This window comes from Carassius gibelio, chromosome B14, assembly GCF_023724105.1.
Source record: "Carassius gibelio isolate Cgi1373 ecotype wild population from Czech Republic chromosome B14, carGib1.2-hapl.c, whole genome shotgun sequence".
NCBI lineage: Eukaryota > Metazoa > Chordata > Actinopteri > Cypriniformes > Cyprinidae > Carassius > Carassius gibelio.
This window is the reverse complement of record NC_068409.1, coordinates 22,379,992-22,391,978: the sequence shown is the minus strand read 5'-3', so window position 1 is coordinate 22,391,978 and position 11,987 is coordinate 22,379,992. Positions and strand designations below refer to the sequence as shown.

Below are 11,987 nucleotides of genomic sequence, written 5' to 3'. Positions count from 1 at the left end.
ACACATCCCTCCCTCCGTCCTCACACGTCACAGCATGCAATGAGCAGTGCGTGAGGACAGCCTGTGTTATAATTGCATGTTACATACCTGTTCAGGGTGTTCTCATACTGAAGATAACACAGAGAGTGTGTAAGGATAAGGCTATATGCTAACAGTATTGAGTGTTATTCTTCTTGCTTTATTGAGAGTGACTTTCCATTTTATGTTTACCATAATAATATGTATACCCTAATAATATATATAATATAATAATATATAATAATATAATATACTCTGAAAAAACTTTCAACCTAAAAATGGTAACATCTAAATTAACTGGTTTTATTTAAGTTGAAATATTATTAAATATTACTGAATCATAATGTAATAGGGACTGAACTTTTTTTTTTTTTTTTATTTAACTTTAAGTCAAGTAGAAAATACACTTGAAGGTAATAATTATAGGTTAACAATTGTTACCGTGTACCAGTCAAAAGTGTATAATATATTTGTAAAAGCAATTAAATTAATTTATTTCTATTTCACATAAATGGTGTTTTCTTGAACTTTCTATTCATGAACCAATTCTGAAGAAATTGTATCACGGTTTCCACACAAATATAAAAAAGCAAAAAAAATGTTTTTTGAATTATTTTTTTTAACACTGATAACAATAACCATTATTACTAAATCAGCACCAACAATAATTGATAATAATTGAGCACCAAATCAGCATAGAATGATTTACGTCACACGGAAGACTGAAATAATGATGCTGAAAATTCAGCTTTATACCATACAAGAATAAATTACATCTTAAAACATAGATGTGTAGATTTTTTTTATTATTATGTGTATTTAATTATAAGAATTATTCAAACACAGAGATATACTGTAAAATTAAAAATGTATTATTTATATAATAATATATATATATATATATATATATATATTTTTTTTTTTTATAGAACAGTAAAAACAACGTTACAACAATGATATATTTGCCCATACATGTTGAAATGTCCTGTGGTCTGCCTTCAGCCTCAATACATGCATCCTCATTTTAATAGTAATTATTTTGATGGAAGTTGTTGTGATTCTTCAACACACATATTTTTTTGTAAAATGGCACAGTGTGGGGTGTACACCCAACATGAGTCAGTTAAATTTGTTTGCTTTTGCTTCAAAACTAATTTCTGGATAAAACTGCACGTACGTGCATGCAGTTCTGTATGTTTGTTTTGGTGTGCATAGCTGCGCTACGAACAAAGTTGTGACTATAAGCAATAAGATTTGATTCCATGGGTGGGTAAGAGCGTGTGCATCAGTGCAGCTTTTGTCTGAGCATGCATCTGTGCGTGTGAGCATGCATGTGTGTGTTGTGTTTGAGTGTGTATGCATTTTGTGGCCTCTGGGTCTTCCTGTGAGTCATTCTCATGAGGTAAACCCCAGTAAAGCTGTCCTAGTCCTCTCTAATTCCTCATTAGCTCACGGCAGGCTGTCTCAGGGGGATTTGTGCTGCCTGTGTGAGTGTGTGTCCGGGTGTGTGTTAGTTTGAGCCCATGCGGTCTGAACGTGGAGAACCACAGGGCCTCTCTGTGGGAGACTGCTGTGAGCCAGGTGTGTGTCCGCTGGCAGGTGCTTGTGTGAGGGGGAGGAAGTGTTTAAACGAGCTCATTGGGTGGGTCGGCACAGCGGTGCATTAACTAGATCACAGTTTGGGATGTTCTTCTCGGCTTATAAACTGTTGGTGTATTATAGCCTGTTAAAACACTTCTCTGGGACGTTCTCATGGCGTTAACCCTCACAAAAAAGTACCGCGGTACAGTCATGTTATTAGGTGGTCATACTGAATAATAATCATATTCATCAGATAACTTTTTTAGCATGTTTTCCTTTGTAAAGGACTTTTGAAACCAAGCAGTTCCTCAGCAGTGAATGATGCACCATTGAAATCAGAAATGTTTTACAGGTCGATGATGGCAAAGTTACACCTCTATTTTTAAATGCACTGAGCTCAACAAAACAGGTGAGCCAGATTTGTATATTCAGTGTTCATTTGATATTATTCTGTTTGTCTGGTGTGTAAAGGGTTTCTGTTACTGTTTGCTTTTGTCAGGGACACTAAGCCCCCCTCTAACTGGGATCAACTGTCTGCCTGCACAGTGGACGAGCTGCATCCTGCCCACTGCACCCAATTCACAGAGAAATGTACTCAAATCTTACAGGTATTTAATTTGTGAACATGAAATTAATCGGCCAACCCAAGGGCCTTCAGAAAAGGACATATGAATAAAAGTTTCATTTTAAGCCTGCCTGTAATACTGTGTGTGTATAGGAACATATTTATGCATGCATTTATTTGTTGTGATGCTAAAATATTGGGTCACACTTCAGTCCCATAAGTTTAATGGTTTAAATTAATGCATTGAGCAATGCATTTGTTACAGTATTTATTAATCGAATCTGTTAACGTTAGTTGATAAAAATAAAACAGTTCATTGTTATTCAATAATATTGACAAATACTGCATTTGATTTGAATAGCTGATGTATTAGTAAACGTTGAAATTAACATGAACTCATAAGATCAATTTCACCATTTCATTAATAAACTATTGTAAAGTGTTCCAACAGAAGTATAGTTTTACTTAATACACTTTAATTATCTAAAGATAACCAAACATTTAGCTAAACCATAGCTTTGGCTGTAATTAACTTAATTTTGTGTTTTTCGTTTTTGACAAAAAAAAAAAAAAAGTCAAATAATAACTGACATCAGAGGTCACAGACCCCCTGTTGAAAATCCCAAACTTATTTTCGAATACAAATGGTTAACATTAAAACATAGTTTTGGTGTTTACAACTATAAATGATCAGGCAAGATGCTCCTCTAAATCATTTCTGCTCTCTTTAGCGCCTACCAGTGGCAATATGTGGAAGCGCATTACTAGAGAGATTTCCCCTGAGCTCTCCACAGCACGAGCAGCAGCTTAAATGTGATTCTGAATGTGCTTTTATACTTGGTACTTTCCTCTGTAAAATCAGAGAAAATAGTTATTATAATTGATATGTTTCATTTTTTATGGGTTTGATATTTATATGACACATTTGTATTTAAGCAGTTACCTGGGCACTCCTGTAATATTAGGGAAGTGCATTTACTGTAACAGAGGACTCATTCTTCCCTTCAGTCAGTCCACATGAAGTGCTCATATAAGTATCTGTAAGGTGTGATTTTTTTTTTAAAACCCCCATCTTTTCAGTTGTATTCTGCCTTTTTTTCAGTCTGTATTGTCAGACATCTGCGTGTTTGCTGATAATTGAGTAATTACCTGTATGAGATAGCACTCCTGCCGGGAAACACTGCTAATCTCACTGACTGGCCTTCCCCGCAGAACAGCGTTTAGCTCAGTTAGAGGCTAAATGCTCAGTTTAGCTGCACAATTTAATGTGTGCATGTGTGTTTGAATGATCGCTCTCATTTCTGCCTGCATCAAATGAAGGCAGACGCAGGGAACGGTGTTTTGAACAATTTCCTTTTCTCAAAGGCTGTTTTGCACGACGGCTTACAGATGATAAAATGATAATGGCGACAATTTAGGGAATGTTTTTTTTTCTTTTCTCAGTGCTTTTCTCTGGAAGGGGCTTGGAATGTCAGCAAAGTGGTTGTAAAGTCCAAGTAAATGCAGTAAACTCTCCTAGTGAAAACTTGTGTAAATCAGCTTCTGTATAAATGATTTGCCACTGATGAAAAAGTTTATGTTCTATCAGATGTTTCTGGCAGTCACATAAACTGTGAATTGTAATTGACCATAGTGGGCATGTCTTTTGGAATGACAATCTCACAAAATAGCATTATTGTCTTGTTTTTGGAGAAAAAAAAAAAGTGTGAATATCCTTAAAACAACACCATTTAATTCAGAATGCATCTTTATGGTTTAAATATGGTTTACTTACTCCAATTGGCGATTTGTAGCAAATTTACTAAATTTGCATGGATTTATGTATAATATAATAAATAAATAATAATAAATCTTTTTTCACTTTTTTTTAAAAAAATTTCACTTTAAAAAAACTATCTAAAATAATATTGTAATTCAATATTGCTGCTTCATTACTAAGCTATACTATACAATATTTGACTGTATATAAATAATATATTTTAAAAAATAAAATTTTTACCTAAATGTATCAAAATCTAGTGAGGTTATATAAAAACAGACAGTTTTGCTTCCCAGGTACTGATTGAAGGATGATTAGATTTTTTTTTTTCTTTTGCTGAAAAATAAGATAAGGCAAGGCAAGTTTATGTATATAGCACATTTCGTACACAATGGTAATTCAAAGTGCTTTACATAAAAGAAGGTAAAATAATAATGAAGAAAAATAAAATAAAGAATAAAACAAGCAATTTTAAAACTTAAAAAATTATTACAAAAATGTACTTATTTAAAATGAATTTACATTAAAAAAAAGATAAAAAAAACTTACATAGAAAATGTTGGTTTTTAGGTAATCTTTTTGCTAAACCTTTTGGGATTCTCTTTATTCCAGGGGGCCTTTTTTTAAACACACTCACAATGATCATATGCATGTATCCTAATTTAATTATACCTTTTGCACAATAATCTAATCCATTTCTACAAATAAACATTGATTAATCCCTTTGTTTTATAAAAGGTTTGTGCCCATAAGGACAGCAAAACATCCACACACACAAATCTATGCAGTCCTCTGGTATTTGTTAATCTTTTTTTCAAATCCCTGCAGGTCCTGGAACAAGACTGAAACCGGAACAGACCTGAATATTCAGTTACAGATGCGTTTTCATGCGATTGTCCAAAAGGGGGGCAAGAAGCTGTAAATGATATGCCATGAGGAGATCATATTAATATAAAACACACACACAAGCATACCAACACACAAACAAACACACACAGACACACTCAAAAATAATCTCCCAGTACTTCTGTTGCATTCCCACAAGAGTCACACCCAGTCAGAACAGTAACATGAGAGCGTGTTTCACAGGGTCACTGCATGCATGGAAATGACAGGACGCTCCGAGGTGGAAAACACACCGATCGATATCTCCTCCACCAAACTCAGAGCGTTTGATTCTTGAGTTCGATTCAGAGCGATAGCGGATCTGAAGCACCCAGGGCAAGTCCCTGACACCGACGGCCCCGGCGGTTCGCCTCAGCGCTGGCACTCAGAAAGGGACAGCAATATCCACTGATGTAATGTGAGAGATAGTGATCTTTTATGTGCTGCTTTATAACTTGTGGGCGTAATGTGAGTTTGGGGGGCGTGAGGGGGTGATGAAGCAGTGTCGCTGGAATCCGCAGTGTTGTGAGAGCTTCATACCTTTCAGCTTCATTAAACCAATTTCACGCCGAGGTGAGCTAAGAGAGGAAACTCGGAGTCTCTGCCGCCGTAACAATGGCGCATTGAAGGGACGAGGCGAAAGTAAATTAGGTACCACTTCACAGACGGCAAATTAAAATCTGAAAGTTGGATAGGAAAAGTTGAGGGGGAGATGATTATGTCTTTATTGTGCTGCTCTCAATCTAAAAAACCCTACCCATCCTTTTAGCAACCACCTTTGCCCCCCACCCCCCAAGCCTCTCTGCTCAGAAGAAATAATGATCTATTTCTTGTGTGGTAATTGGTTTCTAAGATGCCCCTGCCATAAAAAAGCACAGATTTTGAATCGTGAAGCTACTCTTAGCCTTCCTTTCAATCACGTAATTTGGTTCTTATCAGTGAGATATGATATCCTGAGAGAATCGTATAAATTAAACATTAGTGTGAGTGCTTATTTTTGTACTGTCAATGTCATGTCCAGAGGTGCTCAGAGGTGTGATGTCTGTCAGGGCCTTTGCGTTAGAACCGATTCTTCATGTCCTTTAATTTTAAGACACTGTCAATGAAATTAAAGAAAAAAATAATAATTATCAGTGGTCTGTCTGTGTGTGTATGGCGTGGTGTGTGTACTGTGTGCTTTCTCTGAGGCAGTAGTAATGTGACCCTACAAAGAATAAAGGAGGCAGTGTAAACAGTGCGCAGTCATTAGCGGTGTGAAATCAGACACTGACAGTAGCAGGAAGAGCGCTGAGCACTGTTCTCTGTGTACTGAACACTGGGCTGGGTGTTGGTCAGGGAGACCTCAAAAAACAAACTTTCACAGTTCTTAAAAATGTAGTTGAGCGTGGGGTAAGATGTGTCAGTAGGAAAGATACATCACTACATTAATCTAGTAAGCTGTATGTTGTCACATGACCACACATAGAAATACCGCGTCACATAGCTGCCTGGGATTGAAAAAAGTAACCATATTGTATTATATTTTTTTTTTATGTCAGAAATGTTCTACATGGGAAGTAGAATTAGTTTTAAGTAAAGAATAAATAAATAAATGTTTTTTTTAGTACAAATAAAAACATTTGAAAATCAAGATTTAGTGAAACAAAATAACACTATATAAAGTCTTGTTTACTGGTAAAATTATATATATATATATATCAAAATGAATTGAAAAGGAAAATGTTTGGCAATGTGGTAAGAAAAATAAACTTATTACCATTAAGATTTTTTTTTACCACTATATGCCATTAAATGTATTGTACTTGCCATGCAAAAAAAAAGAAAACAAAGAAAAAGAAACTTTAACACTATTACAATTGTTCAGTTTATATAATATCTTTATTGTCTTAATATCTTTGTTTAAAAAAAGACTTTAAAAGGATGGTTAAATAGAACTTTTTTTATTTTGTGTTTAAAATTCTTTTGATTTAAAATGTAAATGGTTCCATATTTTATCTTTTTATATGACACAGATTACCCTAATGTGGGGTATATTGTGCCACTTTGTTAAATATAATTAGAAATCATCATTACACATTTTATCCTCTTGACTAGAGGTAAACTTAAAAAGCGGCCCAGCTGACCCCATTCTCTAAACATTAAACCTCTCTTTATAAATAGTGGTTCGATTTTATTTGTTTGGATTTAATGACTCTGTTTAGTCTGGGAATCCTCTACAGGAGCGTAATTGTTTTTGTCAATCTGTCTGTATTGTGAGATGCTCTCTGATGATCTGTCCTGTCTCTCAGGGCCTCACACACACTTTCACACCCTCACACAAAGCTCTGACAGCAGTAAGACTTTACTGCCCCTCGGCCCGCTGGCTTTACAAGGCAGACAGATCCCTCACGCTGTAAACCCATCAGTCAGGAACAAAGAGGGCAGGTGCGAGCCTGCCTCGAGTGCTCACCTGCACCCAGCGGGGGATGAAGCCCATTCAGCACACCCAAGAGGACATGCGTTCTTCTCCGCTCCTGAACTTCTGCGTTCCCAATCTGAAGGTCCTCACTTTTTTTGTTATCTACATCTTATCTGTGAAGAAACAGCTGCCACACAAAGGGTCCTGAGGAGATGAGAGTGCTCAGGATTACAGTCTGAAGAGAAGAACAGACAAATGATATAGAGATGACAGGTGGAACATCCCTAAATGCTCTCAAGACACTGTTTTCATTTTTTCAAGCATTTGTCCGACCCTTTTAATAAGTGACATTTATAGTATATATTTTATACATTTATGCATTCCTTGGGAATCAAGTCATGCAAATAAAAAGCAAAAAAATAGCCTAGTGGTTAGAATACATGATGTTCAGGCAGGAGACAGTTTTGACTCCGATTGGTGTTTTTTTATGTCATAATTACCTGTCATCCTGTCAATACAATAGCAAAATCAATTCCTAAAAACAAGCTATTGCAAAGAAATGATTTCACATATCTGTTGAATGCTACAATGTCAAAAAAGGTCTCCAATAGCTTGTCACTGGGGCACAATCCTCAAAAAGACAACTTTGTTCCTCATCTGCCCCTAAACAGTGCATATTAGTTATATGTACCAAAAAAGGTCTTATTTAACTTTATAAATATTGTAGCATATATGACACACAAGTTTCTAAGGCTTTTAAATTATAAACACAAATAAAACTGCTGAAAAACTTGTTTTACAAAATTATCTACATGCCATGATAGTTTATACTTTTGTTAGCAAGTAAAAGTCGTTTTAGTATAGTTGTACAAACATCCACATTGAGATCATGTTTCAAATGTCTTTTTGCTTTGAAATAAAACATAGACTTTTGAGCAACATTTATTTGCACACTTTTAATCAGCACTGTATTGCATTACTGTATATGTTTTTGCCCCACAATAAAAACGACATAACTTTTATCATAAAACTATGCATTTAAATATCATCTTATTAGACAAATTATTGAAATACAGCATGATAACTGATATTTATACTGTACACTTTTTAAGTAACCTATTTTACTCTTATGAAGATAGCACTGATTTTCATTACAACCTAAAATAATTTCATCTTAATTTTTATCCATATTAATTTCAGCAAATACACCCAATTGCACATTTTTGCCCAGTTTGTGCCTCTTTCTTTATCACGTATCACGTAAATATATTATATATCTCGCTAAGAGCCATAATAGCCTGATGTAACACATAAAAAATGTTTTAAGAAACTTGCTTAAAAACTTCAAAGTCTTTTTGAAAATGTGAAATGGAACTGAATTTGGGTATTGGACCAAACAATTGTGAAAACCTTTTTAATAAGAGGCAGGTTATACTCTAAATAACTGGCAGGGTTAATTATTACTGCAATCCTGATTAAACTGGATTGGTCTTTTTAGTTATTTATAATTAAAACTGAATATAATATAAATCTGCCTGTTCACTCATTAAGGGGGACGAGGACACATGTATGCAACAGGAAGCAGTTGGTCAGTTAGGCTGTCAGTGTGGTGAGCATGCAGAGAAGACACATGCAGGTTAACAGCAAGTCAATCAAACTCAGAGAGACAGGTGGACAGCATGCAGTCACATATTAAGGGGAGCAGGCAGGAAGACAGACAGACAGACGGACATACGCAGGCAGACGGGAAAGCCAGCAGACAGCGGGGGTAGGTGCCTGAGAGTCCGCTCTGTGGCAGAGTAACAGATGTGTGGTGAATCTTTAACTTTCCTCACTCCCCACTGTCACTGCATCTGTCCACAGCCTCTCTGGGTTAGTGTAGCCCCCTCCTGTGTGAAAAAAACAACAATAAAAACCTATCAGTGCACTTATTGATTAGCCCATGGTGTCAGAGATGCTGATATTTAATGATCTCCAGGTCATGCTGTCGTTCTGCAGGTTAAACCGTTCATTGAGTGAAACGTTCAAACTAAAATCAATATCTTTCAGCCCAATCTGTTATCAAATCTTCAAATTGTCATTTATGTCGAATAATCTGTTAAATCAAATGTTTTGAATTAGGGTGCATTTATTCAATCAAGTAATCAAAATTTTCTATTTTAAAATATGTTTTAAAAAATTACTCCAGTCTTCAGTGTCACAGGATCCTTCAGAAATGATTCTAATATGCTGTGCTGATTTGGTGCTCAGGAAACATTTCTTCTTGTTATTATACAGTTGTACTGCTTAATATGTTTGTGCAAACTTTTTTCAGGATTCTTTGATAAAAAAAGAAAGTTCAAAAGAACAGCATTTGTTTGAAATAGAAAACTTTTGCAACATTATAAAATGTCTTTTGATGAGTCCTTATTGACAACCAAGCTTTTGAACAGTAGTGACTGGTTTTAAATAACAAAATGCATGTATAGATTTTGGACTATATTGATGTTAAATTAGAATATCTATTGATTTCAGATTATCTCAACTCAGACATAATTTTAATTTAGCAGCACATTGTATGCCATTTCCTTATGATTATTATAAAAGGACAGCACATAATACAGAGTTTGGACTCTCAAGCTAATATAGTGTGCAAAAGTGATTCAGACATCCCATGCAGAATGTGACTAAACTAAAACAGCATCACACCTTATTGTCCCATACTCTACCCCTGATTTAAAATAACAGATATGTCACTGACATAATACTCAATAAGTAGTGTTTTATTGTCATTTATGTGATCAGCCTAATCCCTTTAGACGTCACAGGGTAAATAGTACTGGGACTATCTCTCCCTTGCGCCCTCTTACTCCCCCCTTAGTGCCATGGTTTATTTTAATTGAAAATTAGCAAAACAAAACATGGGCAAGAGGCTCCCTGAATGGGGCCCCTTTCTCTGGGAGCTCCTGGGCCGTTGAATAATGCATATGGGAGAGAGTAAACAGCAGCAGCGGGCCTGGCCCACGAACAATGGGCAGCTCTGAGCTCAGCCAGGGCGCCTGATTTTATTACTGACCTGTCAATCCTCCCCCCAGCCTGGGAAGCGTGGGACCGCGGCCAGGCAGCAGCTGCTGACCGGACAGCGCTGACCTGTGCGCTTAGGCGAACTGGATTTCACCACACGCCCACCGGCCCGGCCCCGCATACCTCCACAGGCCGAACACAGCTACGTGTATCCCAGCATGCCTGGTGTAGTCACGTAGATGCATGGAAGTGTTGCTGCCCTAAAAACAACAACAACAAAAATAGAGTTGGACCACTGTAATTTTTATCAGTGGTACTAAAAGAGAAGGATAAATCTGTGCTATATACATACATTTTACATTAAAATGTATATAATATATAACTTACAGTAAATAATTACAGTATATTTAATTATTTACTAATGAATTCTGCACTTTATTTATAATAACAGCTTTATTATTTACCTGTTGAATGAGGCAGGAGAAAGTACAGTTTGGGTTATTTTTAAACCACCATTTAAATTACAAATGTAACTTTCATGCAAACTTATGTAAAAGAGTTTGCACATCTCTGTCTGTCCACCACTTTTTATTTCCTCACATTGAGATTCCACTCTTGCCTCTTGGCTTTGGCCCACTGTGGTTGCCGTGGCAACCAGTAAATTGGTTAGCAGGATGAGTAATGATACGAAGGGGTGGAAAGGGAAGGACCCAACAAAGAACTTATTACAGCAGCAACTTTTTATAACATTTCATTGTTGTCAAGTGCTCCTGATATTAACCTGCCTCTGCCAGGGTTCCCCGGGCCTGAAACAGTGCGCGTGTATATTGTCAAGTCTCCAGAGAGAACAGAGAATGAAAGAGAGAGAGGGCAATAACTCTCTCTCTCTCTCTCTCTCTCTCTCTCTCTCTCCTCTCATTATCTTAACAGTTAGTGGGCTGTAGGACATGCAGAACACTTGTTAAATCACTTTAGGTTTACCTTTGGATTAACATGCCGAGATAGTAATATATATGAATGGATATCAACATAAATTTGTCTTTTATCCCCCCAAAAAACTCACCATATTTCCACAAAAATATGAAGCAGAACATTTGCTTCGAAATCATAATAATAGAATGGTTTCTAAGGGGTTAATTTGAAACTGAAGAATAAAGTAATGATGCTGAAAATTCAACTGTGGCATGACAAGAATAAATTACATTTAATAATATACTGAGAGAGAGAGTTATTTTAAATACTAATTCACATATTGTTTGACAATATTACAGTTTTTACTGTATTATACATGTTATAAACATTTTTGTAAAACTAGCCAAAATGCTCATAAAAGTGTAATCCTTGCACTGGATTTTTTTATTTTCTATTTTCTATTATAAAATAAATAGGATAATGTGTACAGTGAGGTGGCCATGGACACAACATGGTCATAAAATAAACCTCAACACTGTGCTAAGGCCCAAACCTGAAGCAGAGGAGTCCTGTTTCACCCTAAAGGAGTTTATTTTTGAAAAATTGGATGTATATTCTGTTCATGATTGGGTGACTGTACCTTATCCCTTACATAATCACCTACAAACTGTGATCCGATAAGTAACTTGATCACACTTTCTGGTCCATAAAATCAGATTTATTTGATAAATCAACCCCCCTTTTCCATTCCCAGAGAAGGCCACAGTACTCGCTTGTGAAAATCCCTGTGAAGAATCCACACAAGCATCTTGCAAAGGAGAGAGAGGCAGATTAGGGGGAAGTGATAGAGCTGGCGCAGGATGTTT

General features: G+C 36.0%; 1 long non-coding RNA gene across 1 annotated transcript; it reads left to right on the top strand.

Moving 5' to 3' along the window:
• Positions 1-607: 607 nt before the first annotated feature.
• On the top strand, positions 608-6,294 carry LOC127971306 (uncharacterized). Its single transcript, XR_008156779.1, has 3 exons — positions 608-2,008; positions 2,099-2,207; positions 4,752-6,294. It is a non-coding gene; the product is annotated as an uncharacterized LOC127971306 (long non-coding RNA).
• Positions 6,295-11,987: the final 5,693 nt, after the last annotated feature.